The sequence below is a fragment of the Sus scrofa genome, chromosome 9, assembly GCF_054392235.1.
Source record: "Sus scrofa isolate SSC_HxYL_T2T_F1_AM1 chromosome 9, Sscrofa_HxYL_maternal_Yorkshire_Landrace_v2.0, whole genome shotgun sequence".
Lineage (NCBI taxonomy): Eukaryota > Metazoa > Chordata > Mammalia > Artiodactyla > Suidae > Sus > Sus scrofa.
In genome coordinates, this window is record NC_139391.1 from 37,487,144 (window position 1) to 37,504,629 (window position 17,486).

The 17,486-nt window shown below is 41.8% G+C and overlaps 1 protein-coding gene across 15 annotated transcripts in view; it reads left to right on the top strand.

Annotated features, from left to right (window-relative positions):
• LOC100511522 (uncharacterized) overlaps positions 1-17,486 on the top strand; it is a 680,138-nt gene that overhangs the window by 60,574 nt on the left and 602,078 nt on the right. For 14 of the 15 annotated variants that reach the window (XR_014815191.1, XR_014815193.1, XR_014815195.1 and 11 more), the window contains exons 2-3: positions 12,043-12,108; positions 12,376-12,419. The gene's annotated coding sequence lies outside the window, so the exon portion shown is untranslated. Of the gene's footprint in view, positions 1-5,208; positions 5,376-12,042; positions 12,109-12,375; positions 12,420-17,486 lie in introns of all 15 variants that reach the window. The other variant, XM_084975968.1, reaches the window with a different exon arrangement.

The following is a 17,486-nucleotide window of genomic DNA, read 5'->3' on the forward strand; positions in this document are numbered from 1 at the left end:
CTGTGGTGTCAGGTATAACTTCTCCTTTTTCATTTTATTGATTTGGGCCCTCTCTTTTTAAAAAAAAATTTTAACAATTTTTGTTTTTTTCCATTATAGTTGGTTTATAGTGTTCTGTCAATTTTCTAATATACGGCAAAGTGACCCAGTCATTCATATATGTATATATATATATATATGTGATATACATATACACACACATTCTTTTTCTCACATTATTGTCTCTCTTTAAGTTTTTGAGTCTGGCTGTAGGTTTATCAGTTTTCTAAAAACCAGCTGTTAGTTTCATTGTTCTATTTTTTTAATCTGTATTTCATTTATTTCTGTTCTGATCTTCATGATTTCTTTTCTTCTGTTAACTTTGGGTTTTGCTTGTTCTTTGTTTTCTAGTTCCCTTAGGTGTAAAGTTAGGTTGTTTATTTTAGATTTGTTTTGGTTCATTGCTATGCAGTTCCCTCTTAGAACACTTTTTATGTGTTCCATAGATTGTGGATTTTTGTGTTTCCATTTTAATTTGTCTCCTGATATTTTTAAAATTTCTTCTTTGATTTCTTCAGTAATCCATTGGTTGTTTCATAGCTTATTGTTGAGCTTCCATCTTTTTTTTTTTGATTTTTTTTTTTTTTTGGTAGTTGATTTCTAGTCTCAGCGTTGTGATCAGAAAAAAATACTTGATATAATTTTAATTTTTCTTAAATTTACTGAGACTTCTTTTGTATCTTAGCATGTGATTTATTCTGGAAAATGTTCCATGTGCACTTGAAAAGAATGTGTATCCTACTGTTTTGGGGTGGAATATTTTATATATAGCTATTAAGTCCATTTCGTTTAATGTGTCACTTAAAGTCAGTGTTTCCTTGTTGATTTTCTGTCTGGATGATCTATCCATTGATGTAAGTGGGGTATTGAAGTCCCCTACTATTATTGTGTTATTTCCAGTTTCTTACTTTATGTCTGTCAGTATTTTCTTTGTATATTTATATGCTTCTATGTTGGGTGCAGATATATTTACAATTGTTACATCGTCATGTTGGATTGATCTCTTGTAATGTCCCTCTTTGTCTATTGTTATAGTATTCGTTATTGTTTTTGTTTTTTGGCTGCACCCACAGCATGCAGAAGTTCCCAGGCCAGAGATCAAAACCGAGCCACAGCAGTGACCATGCTGAATCTTAACCGCTAGACCACCAGGGAACTCCTATAGTCTTTGTTTTGAAATCTATTGTGTCCAAGTATTTCTACCCTGGGTCTTTTTTCTTTTCCATTTGCATAGAATGTCTTTTTTGTCCCCTCACTTTTAGACTGTGTGTCCTTTAGATCTGAAGTGAGTCTCTTGTAGGTAGCATATATATGGATCTTGTTTTTGTATCCATTCAGCTACTCCATGTCTTTTGAATTGATCATTTAGTCCATTTATTTTTATAGTAATTCTTCATAAATACATAGTTTTTGCCATTTTGTTCACTGTTTTAATGTTCTCTTGGTAGTTTATTTTTTACTTTTATTTATTTATTTTTTTGTTCCTTTCTTCCTTTGCTCTCTTCTCTTGTGATTTGTTGACTATCTTTAGTGTTTGGATTCTTATGTTTATGTTTGGATTATTTTTTCTTTTTTGTGTGTTTATCTTTTATATCTTTTTACATGGTTGATTTATTGCCTTTGCTGTTTATTTGCCTTTACCAATGAGATTTTTCTTTTCATACTTCAAATTCCTGGTTGTGGCCTTTTTTTGCTTAGGGAAGTCCCTTTATCATTTCTTGTGAAGCTGGTTTGGTGGTGCTGAACTCTTCTAGCTTTTCTTGTCTGTAAAACTTTTGATCTCTCTTTTGAATCTGAATGAAAGCCTTACCAGGTACACGATTCTTGGTTGTAGGTTTTTCCCTTTTATCACTTTAAATATATCATACCACTCCTTTGTGTTCTGCAGAGTTTCTGCTGAAAAGTTAGCTGATCTTGGAGCCTCCTAAAGAGGCAGGGGCAGCTGGAGCTCACCCTGGGGACACAGACACTGATATTAGCCATATGGGGAGCTCATGCTACTGTGAGGACACTGGTCCTGACAAATGTCATTTTTGAATCCTCCCTCTAGCTTATTAGTTCCAGAACCTAGTCCCACTCACCAGCCTATCAGCACTAGTACTGGGTTGCCTCAAGTCAAGGCAAAAGCTTGGTGGGGACACAGGCCCACCCACTAGCAGGCCTACTACCTTAAAACCCCTTGAGCCCACAGCCATCAGGACCCAGCCCTGTCCACTAGAGGGCCCAGGACCTGGCCCTGCACAGCAGTGCACTGGCAGTAGCTTGGGATGCCCAAGTCCCTGCAGCCAGGGATGCTAGTACCAGGCTCTGCCTACAAGTGGCACCAGTCCTGGGACCCCCTGCAGCCTAGTCCAGCAGTGGGCAGATACCACCCCAGGACCACCATGGCCCCACAACTGCTTTATCAGGACTAAGCCTACCCACTAGCAGTCCAGAACAAGACCAGCACCCCCTGGGCCCAGGCCTTGCCCATTAGCAGGCCAGTACCATCTGTGGGACCCATTAGGCCTCTTAGCCAGATACCCCAAGATCCAGCCTCACCCACAGCAGACCAAAACTAGATCTAGGACCTCTGATCCTACAACCAGCTCCCAAGTTTACAAGCTACCCAGAGAGGTTAAGGTTCTCTTTTTTTCTGGGTCCCAATCCCAAATTACAAGGAAGGTACTATGATTGGTCCATTTTGTGTCAGTGGCCCATTCATGGAACAGTCAGCTATGTCCAAGGGCCAGGATCAAGCACAGAAATGTAATATCCTGTAAATATAATGCCTGTGGTCAAGATGGGCAGGTTCTAGAGAACAGGGTTGGGCAGGTTGCAAGATATCTGCTATATCCTTTTTCTGTGCCTATGAAATAAATAGCCTTTCTTCCCTTCTTCCTCCCTCCCTGCCCTTCCTTCCTTCCTTCTCATACAATCAGTAAATGTCTCAGGAAAAGTTCTAGTTGCTAGAGGTACAGCTCTGGCCATACCACAGAGATCTTAGACCTGAGCAGAGAATATATGATTAGGAAAACTCCTCCTTATCCCTTGCAACCCAGTTCAAGTATCACTCACGTTAGTTGGAGAAGCCTTCCCTGGCCCTCTTCCCATCCCCAGTTCTCACATCTTTGTTGGTGCTACTTTCTCCATTCCCTGTGGTTCCATGACCTACCTCTATTGTGGTAATCACATTTCATTACAGTTTTGTTTCCATGATTCTGTCTCAGTAGCCTGTAAAGTTCCTGAGGAAAAGAGATGGACTTTGAATTCAGAGTAGTTGGCCAAAGGCACATATTCAGGAAATGTCTGTTGATTGAATGTACTGGTCACCTTTAGGAAAGATGAGGTCGCTAGGCCTCTGCTTCCTCCAAGGTGTAAGGCCAATGAATGAGGCCACATAGCTGCATGCATCAGGGTACATGGCTTGGCTGCTCTTGGGAGGACAGGGTTACCATGGACACATGGCCTGTTCCATCTGAATAGGACTTGGAGGAATTAGTCTGCTACCCACAAAAGCAGTAATTGATAGTCCTCAATAGTCCCTGTGGGAAATGCCTCACAGCTTGTTTTTATTACACAAAAGGCAGGTCAGACCATTAGCTTGACAGCCTTTTTGAATCTTTGGGTTTTCCTTGCTGAAAGGGAAGCTTAGTACCAAGGTCTTTCTCTTCTGAATATTCCGTTATTCATTATTTCCCTTCCGCACCAAGTCCCTCTCTGTGATAAGCTCTAACAGAGAGTATCAAAATTCTTTATTGATGAAAAAAATCAGTAAAATAAATTTGCCCAAGTACTCTTTGAGTGATTCACTGAACAATTAGCAGTACCCAAGTTTGATTTAAATAATCTTTTTTTTTTTTTAATGAAAAAATTTCTGAAAGTTCTTAACCAGGGCTTGTTATACTCATGGAACTGACTCATGGTGCTTTTGGGGTTTTGAGTGAATGCTGTTGCTTTCATTTTTCAACAATATCTAATTGGCACCCAAGAGCTCCACATTTTTCTTTTTTCCCCACAAGTCAATTGTGAGTGGCAGGAGGAAGGAACATTTCTCCTGGGTCTGTGCTTCTCTTCTGATGAGTTCTTTTCTGCCCCCTTGACAGTTTGTTTACTCCGAGGTGCTGGATGAGTAGGATATTCGGTAAGGGTATTTTTTTTCTACTGCATTTGCTCTAGCAATTTCTTTGAGTTTTCTTACTATTCCACATTTTGGGGAGAAAATCAGTGGAAATAATTCCCTTCTAAATCTCTTCTCCTCTCCCCTCACCCTTTTTTGGGGGAGATGGCTCAAACAATGACCAATTATTAGAAAAGAGTTTTCTCCAATCACGATGTCTTTGGTTTCCTCTTCTGTAAAATGAGCTTGATAATAGAACATACTTCATAAGGTTGTTGTGAGGAAAAAAAAATGACAAATAAGAAAATACATATAAAGCGGTTAGAATACTGTATGACTTGGTAAATCCTCAGTAAATGTTACCTGTTCTTAATTTCCCAAAGACTCTTCAGATGTTCACACTGTACAAACCAGATGCAAATGAGTCAGGGTGCATCCTTCTGCACCTCCTGCTTCCTCGTGCCACCTACCTCTGTGATGCTCAGAACCCAGTAAGGAGTCACCAGCAGTGACTGGGGGCACCACTGCTGTCTGGTCTCCAGTCCTCCAGACGAAAATTGCTCTTATCCCAAACTTAATGTCTAAAAATAAATGGAAATCCTCTGTATGTACGTGTTTTGAGTCTGCTGCCAATGAGTTTTGCTTCCATTTATCTCTTACTTAAAATGATCTTTCAAGTTAAACAGTGAGCATTTTCTGAAAAAGAAATCTGGATTCTAATTAACTTTATCTCTAATTGTTATGCAGTTCTGAGTCACTGTTTTTTTGGTAAACAAGGGTAAGAACTACAAAGATTAATGAAGGTTGTCAAGACTGGTAGAAGTACAAAACTGAAAATTTCCATAATGATATCTTATAGATCCAATACTTTGCCTCATTTGATTGCATACAGCCTGGAGAAGGTAGGAGAGTTATTTCTGTTTTGGGGTGAAAGAGAATCAAGGTACAGAGGGGTGCATGCTCTTCCACATGGCTTGGGTTCCGTATTCCTTCCCTGGGCTCCAGCCTTCTGACAGAGCCTTCCTTGTCCTGTAATGTAATTGTTCTTTCTTGTGTCCTTCTCCCACCAGAGTGAGATCTTCTTAGGACAGAACCCCACCTTCTTCATCTCTGTGTCTCTCATGTCCATCTCAAGGCCTGGCACATTGTACCCACCCAATAATGTAGAATAAGTGATTGGATGAATGAATGAATGAAAAGAGAGTGAAGACCAAAGACCTGATCTTATGAGTCTCAGGCAAGTGCTTGTGTTTGCTCCTTTCATGCTGCTTCCCATGCTGCAGTGACCATGACGTTAGCAGAGGAAGGGGAGACATGGCGACTTATGAAGATAGAAGCAGGAAGCACTCAACCAAGAATGTGGATTTTTTTTTTTGTATTGGTTTTTTTTAGATGGGACTCTCAAAGAATCATCTAGCTTGACAACCTTAATCAGTCCCCATAGATTTATTGAGGGTTTGCTACGGCACTGAGCTCAGCGATGCAGGCTTGTTCCCTCGTTTGGGAGACAGGAGGAGTGAAGGTGAACAGGGTGCCCAAGGTCAACACTGAGAACTGACTGTCCTAAGAGTTGGAGATAGGGGGTGACCACCTGGAAGAGGCTTCTTTTGGCCTGGACCCAAAGGGTCTGAAGGAGTAGCTCTCTAGCAGAGGGGATCCTAGGAGAGGGGAGGCACCAGAGTGGACAGTGTTGGAAGTGCATGGGGACTGCTGGGAATGGGTGCTCTACTGGATTCTATGTGGAGCCCAGGACCTTTGAGAGGGGGAGAACTTGCTTCATATCATCTGCTCCAAGATGATTCATGGTCACACTGTATAGTGGTCTTCAGATGCAATCCTCTAATGACTAGAATTACCTAATTCTTTTGTAAGACGAGTCAATATGAAAGATGCCACCAAACAAAAAAAGTTATTTCACGAAAGAAATTGGTAAATTGAAACATACTAAAATCTCTCTCTGGACATCCCTTGTCGCCCACTTCCCAGCATGGACAGTCAGGCACAAAAGTGTTAAGGTTTACATTTTTTATCTGCCACCTTCTAGATACATTTATCAAATTATTGGAGTTCCTTGGTTGGGCAGCAGGTTAAGGATCTGGTCACTGCTGTGGTTAGGGTTGCAGCTGTGGCAGGGGTTTGATCCCTGGCCCTGGAACTTCTGCATGCCGTTGGGGTGCCCCCCCCCAAATTTGACAAGTTATTGGACCTCTCTGAACCTTAGCTTACTCAGTTATATGACAGAGTAAAGAAAGTTACGTTGCAAAATTGCTGTGAGAATAAACGAAGAACATGTGGGAAAAGTGCTTGGTATACAGTGGGTGCACAACAGGTGGCTCATTAGATGCATTAGGTTCAAACACAGGTGCCCACAGGGACCAGGCAGATGATGTGAATGAATAATGGAGACCAAGTCAAAGATGTGTTTAGGGGCCTGATGGGCACTATAGCAAAATTGATGTTGCACGAGCTCGCCGAAAAGAGCAGCTGCTATTTAGAGCCGTCTAATTGTTGCTGCATTGGAGTTTAATCTTTGTGTCATCGGTCTTTTCTTTTTTTAAAAAAAGAAGCCAGTAATATAAAATTTATATGAAATTGTTTGATTTCAAATGTAGCAACTATGGCAGAGATGGCTAATTGCCTCCAGGATCCCCTATTCGCTACTTCTTCTTTGTATTAGAACCCTCAAGTTTTAGTTAGGTCCACATTCTCCCCCTTCTCTCAGCCTCTCTGTACCTCCCTACCAGCAGCTTGATAGTATGTTTTCTAGCTTCCCTTGTGGCTAAGTGTGCCTGCCTACCAAGTTCGTCTGACAGAGCATGGAGATGAGGGATGTGTGCAAGTTTGTGGTCCTGTTCTTAACAAAGAAGCTCCTTGAATTCCACTTCATTTTTCCCCTCTCCCAACTGGATCAAGAGTCTGTTTCAACCACGTGGATGACTTAATTCATCATTTTCAGGGACAGCTTGGAATGACTAGATGGGGTAGAGCCTATACCCCTGTAGAGCCTACCAGTTCACACCTTTACTGAGAGAGAATTAAATGTCCATCTCATTTAAGATACTGTTATTTGGTCTCTAATAAAGCTACAGGACCAAGACCCTAAATAATACAACTAAATCACAATTTTAAAAAACAGAGGAAAGAGACACTTATGTGTATATATTATCTATGTATCTATCTAAAATATATTTGTGGGCTGAACTTGCTGTCAGGATGTTATTTTTCTCAATAAAAAGAATGAAATAGTATAAGACACAATCCATGCTGGCTAGAAACTTTAGTCCCACTGGAGAAGTCAGACTGGTATCCAAAGCAATTAGGCCGTGATAAAAAAGCAGAGTGCACAGACTCTTGAGTACTGTAAGAATTCAGACAAAATGTGTACCAACTAAAGACATCCCACCTCCTTTGCTAGGGTACTGCCAGTGCATTTGCCACTTCCAGGAGCCTGAGTGTAGCACCTAGTCAAGGTGGTGCAAACTGGACCAGGAACAGGTGTATCCTCGGCCTGCGACAGGTGCATTCTGTGTCTGCTCATCCCGGTCACTCTCCTGGAGAAGAGGGATGAGAAACCCTGGGCAGGTGATGCTCCTGTTGTTGAGCACCCACATTTTACATCTACCATACCCTTTAAACCACCCTCCTCCCGTTTTATAGGTAAGGAAGCTGTGGCTGAGTGAGATGAAATAACTTTCCTGTAATCATTGATAGAACAGGATTTCAAACGTGACTCTTGGACTCTTGGGCAAAGAGTCCTTCTTTCCTTCTGCTGCCCAACCATAGCATGTGCTTCCTTGGTGGGCTGTGGCAGGCTGAACGATGTCGTTAATCATATGAAGGAAGATGAGGAGGAAAAACAAAGTCTGAAATCTCTACTTGACATTAAAGGCCTTGCTTGAAATACATTCCCGAGGAAGAAATTCAAAGGGAGGGAGGAAAAGGATAAGGTGGAAGAAGAAGTTTTTTTTTTTTTTTTAAGTTTAATCACATCGAATAAACCTAGAAAACAAATGGTGTTTGGAGCATCATTTTCTTGAGGTTCCCATAATGCATTTTGATCTCTAAGAAGAGAGGCTCATTATAAACAGGAAGATTATCTGCTTATTTGGGATGACAAATCTATCCTTATAATCATGGCTGCAAATACTTGGGAGCCTGATCCTAAGCACATTTTCATAATCTTTGCAAAGATTAATGAATGATAATTACCTTATTCAATGGGAAAAACTGTGGTTTGGAGTACGTGTCATAGAACAATTTCTGCTATTCATATTCTAAAATGAATCTACATAATGCATTATTTATAATTCTGTGTTTTTCCCCTCCCTTTAGATTCACTGGTAGATTCTCTTCATTTTATAGTGTAAAGCAATTCAACTGTTTCTTCACTGTCAGTTACTGCATTAAAAAAAATCACACTTTGGGCTTTAGTTCTCTGATGATCCACGGCCATTACTCAATATTTGTTGACATTGTGGCTACAGGAGCCTTTGTTTCCTTCAAGTTAGATGAACTCCCATTTCAATATTGAAGTTTAAGGAACACCAAAGAGCAATTCTGAAATTACACAGTTGATGCTCTTAATTGCAGTGTGGGGACTAGAGACCATTGCTGAGTTGCAAATTAATAAAATCCTTTTGAAGTGGAAAGGTCATCGTCAAAGAGAATGCAGGCTTTAAGTTGTAAAAACCTGGGAAGGCACCTACATTTGCACAGGAAAAAATTACCCTGACACAGCCCTGGTAATTCGTGAGGAATTAAAAACAAGGGTGTTCTGGGCACCCAGGACAAGGGGTAGCCTCAGAGGGATGGGAGTCGGGGGTTGTCCAGTAGAAATCTGGGAAAAGGCCACATGCCACATGTGGCCCATACCTTTCTTCCATACCCCATGGTGACAGAGACACAAGAGCCTCTTTTCGTGATAACTGCAAATTCTTCTACCCTCACTTCCCAGCACAAAGGCCCTATATGGAAGCCGAGGCCATGGAAATAGAACTAGTTTTCCTGCAATCCCTCAATCTCTTTAAAATTCTCTTCTTCTAGCCTTAAACTTGTATCCCTTCCTGGAGGTAAAACTCATTCTGATAGATGTTGCAAAAGGTAACACTTAAGTGATGTGTGTAGAATAGGTTCTTATAATTCTTTTTTCACTAGTTGAATAACCAATTTCCCACCTGAACTTTAGTGCCCTTTTTATCTCAGTTTCTTGGCTCACAGCACCTGTAAGTTTCCATTCTCTTTTTCTTTTCTTGGCTTTTCCCCTGATGTTGATCTGCTTCAGCATTTCTGTGTCATAGAGACTCACTGTGGCAGAATCATGAGTCTTCTTTCTTTAGCTTTTCTTGTTACACGGCCCCAGAAATACCTCCTTTCTGACAGCCCTTTGCTCATATGACCTCCTCCTGTGATCTTAGCTTCTGACTCTGAAGCTTTCATTTGTGGGGTCAGGACATGCCCTCCAGCAAGGGTGGCCTTTCCAGAGACCATGTCTTCACATTCCTTAGAAGCAGAGATAGTTCTGTGGCCTCTCAGCATTTCTGTACCTCGAAAGGGGACAGAGCCTGGGTCTTTGGCTTTTTCTCTCTCTCTTTCTTTTTCTTAATGGCCACACCCAGGGCCTATGGAGGTTCCTGGGCCAGGGATTGAATCTGAGCCACAGCTGCGACCTGTACTGCAGCTGTGGCAGTGACCTATCCTTTAACCCACTGCGAGGAGCCTGGGATGTAACCCACACCCTGGCAATGACCTGAGCTGCTGCAGTTGGATTCTTAACACTGTGCCACAGCAGGAACTCCTTGGCTTAATATATTTACATCCTCGTTTCCATTTTTATTCTAAAACAGATGCCCACTCTTCCCCTTATCACTGTACACACTGTATCCTGCACTTCATCAACTTTGAGGCAAAATTCAGCTGCTTCACCGATTTTGTCAGGAAGTTCAAGGAGGTTTACTGAATGTCTCTGGGGTCTCAGGGAGAGGTTTCCTCACAAAGTCCACAGCATTTTTCATGGAAAATCTTAGTCCTGTTTCTTTTCCATCATCTCTCCTCCCCGACTCCTTAGCCAGGCATCCCGCTGATGCTGAGCCCATGCAGGGCTCTGCTGCTTTTACTCCATTCTTCCCATTTTCTTGGTGTCCACTCTCTTCTCTTTTGATTATATAAAGTAGCTCTTTGCTCCTCTGAAGGAAATCTCCTGGCCAGCCTGGTTTCCTTGTCTGGAGGCTGATGCTTCTGGATTTGGGTGAGTGGGCTTATTCAACAGCTTTTCAGCCCCACTAGCTTTCTCCTCACAGAAGTCTCTGACCAGCTACTATTAACAAAAAGGTAAACATTTCCGCACACCATCACTTAGGAAATGGGGTTATTAATACCTCATGGGTTTGCTGAGAGGACGAAAGGGGAACATGGAGGATGTTGCACAGCATAGTTTATCATCCTCTTCATTGAATGGAATCAGGTTATGCCATTTTTATCTGCTTTCTCTCTGGGTCTGTGCGGCTCCTTCATTCCAATTCCTACAGCCGAGTTGTCCGAGGTTGTTTCTAGCTTTGAGCTCCCCAAGGGTAAGTGCTTCGTCTTATCCATCCTTGTATCTCTAGCACCTGCTTCAGTATCCTGTGCACAGTGATGCACAATAAATATTTGTTGAACAATTGAATCTTTGGCCTGAGGAGCTTCTGGTACAAACTGAAAAAGCATTCGATGTTGAGAAAAAGACAGATCTGGGGAGGAATGAAAACTTAAGGTCTGGGGCCATTGCTGAAGACTGTTCAGTATGCTGCACTTTGCAGGGAGGGGCCAGGAGGGGCTGTGCGCCCTCATTTGTGGATTCCCAGCTTCCCAGAGGAGGTGCCAGGCCTCTCCCACCCCGGAATGGACTTTTCACATTCACTTTGTTAGCAGCTTCAATGTTTAATTTTTAAATGTAGTAAGTTGTTTGTGTTTTAATAAGTCACCTTTAGCATTAATGAATGAGGTTCTAATTACGTGAACTATTCATCATAAGTTACTTACTCACAGCAAAAGGATGCACTCTGAGAGCCTCTGTGCTTTCACCAAGTCCCCACTGTGCTTTGTGCCTCTGGTTTTCTTCCCGTTGTTTGAACACACAGTCCCACGGCTGACTCAGTGGAAGGAGGAAGGCTCTCATTGTGTGCAGTTCCTCCCCTGTGTGCTTTCTTTCTCCCCGGGCCGAAGAAGAGTGGGTGTGGGGAAGGGCTGAGCTAAAACATTGAAGCATCTCAGGAGAATGCTAAAATTTGGTGCCCTATCAATCAGGTACTCTTAAAAAAAAAACATTGTTCATAGAGGCCAAGCACCTCTCTCCAGGGGAAAGGATGAAGACTGCATTTGGGGAAAAGATGCAGATTATGTATAGCTCTAATCAATTCATATCAGCCCCAAAGTGGTGTACCCAGCTTAGACAAGCGAAATCCCTGCATTAACCCAGTCAACTTTCTTAGAAGACAGCTCGTGAATGTGACATCTCGCATTACTTGAACTTATTCCTGGGTGGGTGAGGAGCTTATCCAATCTGAAGTGATTTTTTTAAAAATATTTTTTTCTCACCACATAGACAAGTACGCTGAAAAAAGTTCTTGTGAAATACGTTTTTCCATCTCATTAAATTTTTAGTGATGTCTTAGCATTCATCAATGATTGACACCTTAGCCGATATCAGCTTGCCATTCCACATTTAGCTTGAGAGGTATTTGAACTTTGACCCAAGAAATGTATCTTCTAAGTATGTGATTCCATTCATTACATTGGAAGATAGAATATGAATGTTGGTATAATTTCTTATTAATTTTGATCACCACAATTTTTTGGTGTAGAGTATTTGTTTTATTACTCCAGCAGCTGATGTTTGTTAACTCTGAGGTTCTGAATCGTTCTTCTAGGTTTTATATCTCTAATGAGGAGGTCCTAGAATGCATTCTGGAGCATTGCCTGCAAAAATAGCCCAGGTGAGTATGGTTTGAGTGAGTGAATAAATACTTGAATAGAACACTATCTGGCTGATGAAAGATCTTGCTTATATTTTGGGCTTTTGTATCTTGAACTGCTGCTCAGATTTACACAGCTGTTCAAGGGAAATAATGATTACTACCATGTTTCTTTATAATGGGTGAAATCAGTTATTAAACAACTTTATTCTGACATGTATAATGCAAAATTTTGGTACTGAAAAAAAAAAAGACCTATAAATCTATTCCAACCATTTCCTTTTACAGATGAAAACCAGGTACAAGACTTGCAGAGGGTGATCTGTCATACGGTAAGAAGCCCTTTCTATTGGGCCTGAGTTGGTGACTGTCGCCGTTACTATTTTCCATTGTCAGCATTTTATCAGGTTTTCTCTGATTGTCGCATATCCGAGGACGCCATGCGTTTGGTGGAAATTAAGTTACTCCAAGCTCCGCGCCAATCTCTGCATGATTAAGCTAGTCATCGAGGGTGAGGAAAGTTAATAGAGTCCAATCTTTTGTAGAAAATTAGCAAACTGGTGAACTCATCAGATGTAGGGATTCTGAGATCCAAATGGACACCTGGCAGAATTACATCAAATTTTCATGGAGACAATTATGGTCCTCCACCTAGAGCCATTCATTTATACACTATCAATTAAACGCCAGCCCTCAACATTAAAATGCGATTAGCCCTTTGCTAATAACACGTAAAAAAACATCAAGGTGATCATGAGGGAAGAGGGAGTAGGTCTGAAGTACAAAGACTAATTTCTTGATTGTTCAGTGTCCACTCACCCCTGGATGAGATGGCAGAATTTCTTCCATGACACAACAGCCATCCCTTTGGTTGGTAAGAATGGAGAGTTCTGTACTTCTGCCAGGGAATTTTCTAAAATATGACATGCTCTTCTGGTTCAAATACCAGTCAAAAAGGACTTTTCAAGCAATGCTTGAAAAGGTTGAAACAACTGGGACTATTCAGCTTGAAGAAGAGACAGCTTAAGGGCACTTGAAACTACTGTTGGCAGAGCTTTTCTAGACAGCTCTAGACAGTGTCTTTTCTAGATGGTGAAAATCATTCTTTACCCTTCCTGAAGCCAGAACAGACAGAAACTAGATTAAATTTTAGTGGATTGTGGGTTAAAAATAATTACTATTAATTAAAGACAGTGTTAGAATTCTTGGTTGAAAAGGCGAGAAACTCAACTCAGATTTACTCAAGTGAAAAAAATAATATCTTGGGTTTTTTTTTTTTTTTTTTTTAACTGACATCAGGAGTTTACCCACATCAGGGAAGGCATGATCCAAATTTTCAGTCTTGTCATTAGGGACCTGGTTTCTTCTCTCTCCGTTTATTGGCTGGCTTGTCTTTCTTTCTCTTTTTCTCCCTTCTTTCCTTCCTTCCTACCTGCCTTCTGAAATAATTTATTGTAATGAAGTTAACACAACATAAATTAACCATTTTTAACTGAACAATTTTTGTACACAATGTTTTGCAACCATCACCTCTATCTAGTTCTGAAACTTTCCCATCACCCAGAGGAAAGGCCCATCCCCTTTAAGCAACTTCTTCCTATCTTTCTCTCACCTCCTAGTCCCTGGCAGCCACTGATTTGTATTCTGTATCTATGGATGTACCTGTTCTGGTCATTTCGTATGAATGGAATCATATACCATGTGACTTTTTGTGCCTGGAGTCTTTCATTTAGCATTCTGCTTTGGAGTTTCATCCATATTGTGGTATGTATGAGAACTTCATTTTTCATGGCTGAATAATATTCCATTGTATGTATAGACCACAATTTGTTTATCTGTTGTTCCACTGATGAACATTTGGGCTGTTTTCACTCTCTATTGTTAATAGTGATGCTCTGGACATGTGTGTACATTTACTTGTTTGACTACTTATTTTTAATTCTTCTGTGTACATACCTGGGAATTTAGGATCATGTGGCAGTTCTAGATATATATATATGAGAGAGTGACCTATGTGTGCTGCAGCCTGCAGCAACACTGGATTCTTTAACTCACTGTGCTGGGCCAGGGATCGAACCTGCACCTCTGCAGTGAACTGAGCCACTGCAGTTGGATTCTTAACCTACTGTGCCATGGCGGGAACTGCCCACACCAGTTATTTCAATACAGACTTAATGAAAGAAATTTGTTGAACAGGTATTTATGTAAATACAAAAGGGAACACTGAAGTAACACAGGTGTAGCATCTTTAGGAAGAAGCTACTACCTCTACAGCTAAGGGAACAGAGGAGGCAAGAGGTTGGGGCTGTTAGAATCTAGAATCTAGGAGAAGAGGCCCCAGATAGCTGGCTGGTGCTGTATCTGATGAGGTGCAATGAGGCTGGTCCTGGGATTGTGGGCAACATTTGAAACTGGAACCAACTACTGCTGTAGGTGCAGAAAGCAGCCTTTCCATCTCCCTCTAGCACCCCCTTTTGGCAGAGCCTTAGAGAGCCCTGGCTAGCAAAGCAGAAATGTGGTTAGCAGGCTCCCAGCTCTAGCATCACATAGGAGATTCTAACAGGGTGGGCTGGGAGTGGAGAGACAATGGCTTAATTACCAGTGGTGCTATTTTATTTTATTTGTTTATTTTTTGTCTTTTTTGTTTTTTTTTGTTTTTCCATTTCTTGGGCCGCTCCCGTGGCATATGGAGGTTCCCAGGCTAGGGGTCTAATCGGAGCCGTAGCCACTGGCCTACACCAGAGCCACAGCAACGCGGGATCCAAGCCGCGTCTGCAACCTACACCACAGCTCACAGCAATGCCGGATCCTTAACCCACTGAGCAAGGCCAGGGATCGAACCCGCAACCTCATGGTTCCTAGTCGGATTTGTTAACCACTGCGCCACGACGGGAACTCCCAGTGGTGCTTTTAAAAGGGGGAAACTGTTTCAGAGTTTGCAGTAAAACTGTACATATATAAAATTAGAAACATGATTAGATGCTTTCTTTATTTTAACAATCCCAGACTTTTTTATTTTCTGAATTTAAGATTACTTTCTTAGATTTGAGGAATTAACATAATTAAAGCCTACATTCCTTTGTGCAGGTGATTTACCAGGCCTCTCCCCAGTCCTACTCCAGATAACATTATGCTTGAAACTTTCAGACTATCTCAAATTCATTTCCATTCTGTAATTTATCCATTGAGGTATTACTCAGAGCTTTCAAATGTGGAAAGATCAAGGGCTTTCAAATCAGAAATGTATAGATTCAGTTTTGCCTCTGCCACTTAGCTGGTGGATTAACCTTGGGTAAGTTAATTAGTCTTAATTTCCTCATCTTTTAAACAAACAGATAATTCATATCCATATCATAGAGTTTTTATAAGGTTTACATGAAATTATGTATAAAAAAAACAACTGGCAAGTGGCCTAGCAAAGCAGTGCTGCTTAATAAAAACAAATTCTTGTTCTTTTTACTCAACCCTCTACTTGAGAGCAAATCATGAGTTTCAAACAGATCAGCTCTCTGAAGATGGGGGGAAATCTCACTTTTGCAGTGGCAACAAGAATTGGACAGGCATTCGTGTCTCCCACATAATTTCCATCCCCTCTTTGTTATAGCTCCCCCAAATAACCCACTGTTCTAAGCAGCAGTATGATCACTTGCTATACCATTACTGCCAAGCCAAGCTCCCTATTTTCTCCTTCCAACTAGAATGCCATCTCGGACTCTCTCCTATGAAGAAAGTCTGGGTCCCAAGACTGGTCATTGTCTTCTCCTTGCTCCCCTTAACTGCCCTAAGATTTCTTAATTGAGAATTGGAGGCAATGACTCATCTTTGAATGAGGCAAGGGAACGAAGCAAGGTGAACTTTGGTGAACTGCATGTTCCAGGCTTACACTTCCAAGCATTGGGAGATGGTACTTTTGAACTCCCAGAGTGGCCCCTCCTGGGGAGATATGGGCAAGCAGTGATGCTGGCAGAAGTGCCAAGTGTCACTGGGGACACTTCATAATGAAATTATAACTGGACAGATGGTCACAAATGTGTAGCGGCCTTGGGTGCCTGCCTCAGAATATGCTCTGGAGGGTAACAGAGAGACAGAGATGGTTGCTTTATTTTCAGGAAGTGAGGAATTGGGTCCTAATGTTCCTTTACCTCATCAGAATGTACAAACTTGCCGAGCATCCCCTGTTCCTTCTCTGCCTTTTCCTGAGCCAGGGAAGATTCCACATGTGTCCCTCGAGAGTTGTCATGGATGTGGTCCACGAGGGGGACATTGCTCCCAGGGGAACCCCCCCCCCCGCAGCCCCGCCCCAAGGAGCAAGTTCTAACACATGCTGTCCCCACTGCTTTTCCAATCGGAAAACACATCACGGAGCTCAGTGCTTTTGTCTTTAGCGTCCTCACAGGGCTCTTTGCACATGGGAATTAATAACCTGTGAAAACTCAAATTTGAAAACAAAATCACCTTTGAGTCACGTGGGGTCAGAAAAGCAGGGCAAGGCTCTGGCTGTCTTCTTTTTAAACAATCTGTTTCCTTTTTCTTTTTTTCTCTTTGTTGCTTCTCAGCTTTTTATCCTTTCTTTGAATCAAACTGCTTCCTGGACTGCAAACTCACTATGTTGCTTTTCCGCCTGGATTGAATTTTTACAGCAAGTCATAAACCCTTGGAAATAGGATTTATAATGGAAACCCTGATAAAGGCCTAGCTAGTGTGGCCAGAGAGGTGTTCTAATAATACTGGAGAGTAATATTCTCTAAATCTAATACTCTATAGATGTTTTTCTCCTGCTCTGATTCACACTGACCCAATTCTTTCTCTCACTTCTTCAATGCCACAGCATGTCCCTGACGGGCAAAGTCAAATGCCCTTTGGGCATGTTTGGGTCACACTGGCATCTGGCAGAACATGACACAGTTAATTCTTATAGGCATAGACTTGGGGAGGGGAAGTTCTGAAAGGAGACCAGATCCCTGGAGTGAGGCAGGCTTGGGATGGAGGGCGCAGGCACAGCTGGCTAGTCCTGCGGGCAGAACCTCATAGGAGCGAGTTTTCAGGTAGGCAGACAGGCTGCCCTGGCAGGTGTGCAGACAAGTGATGGGGAGCCAGGAAGCGTTCATAGAAATCCAAGCAGGTGGCTCCCTTAAGGGAAGTCTGGTGGCAGCTAGCAGAGTTTTAGTCCCTGGCCATGGTTCCTGGAGGGGTGAGGGTGGGGTATACTTAAACAAATACACACACATGCATATATAAAATGAGTATATATGTATGTATGTATGTATGTGTATACATGTATATACATTATTGCCCCCAATTTCTGGCACAGAGCTTCAGAAACCCTTGGAATTTCCTGAGTGATGGGAGTGTTTTTTATTATTCATAAAGAGCCCCTTTCTACCATACCTGACTTTATG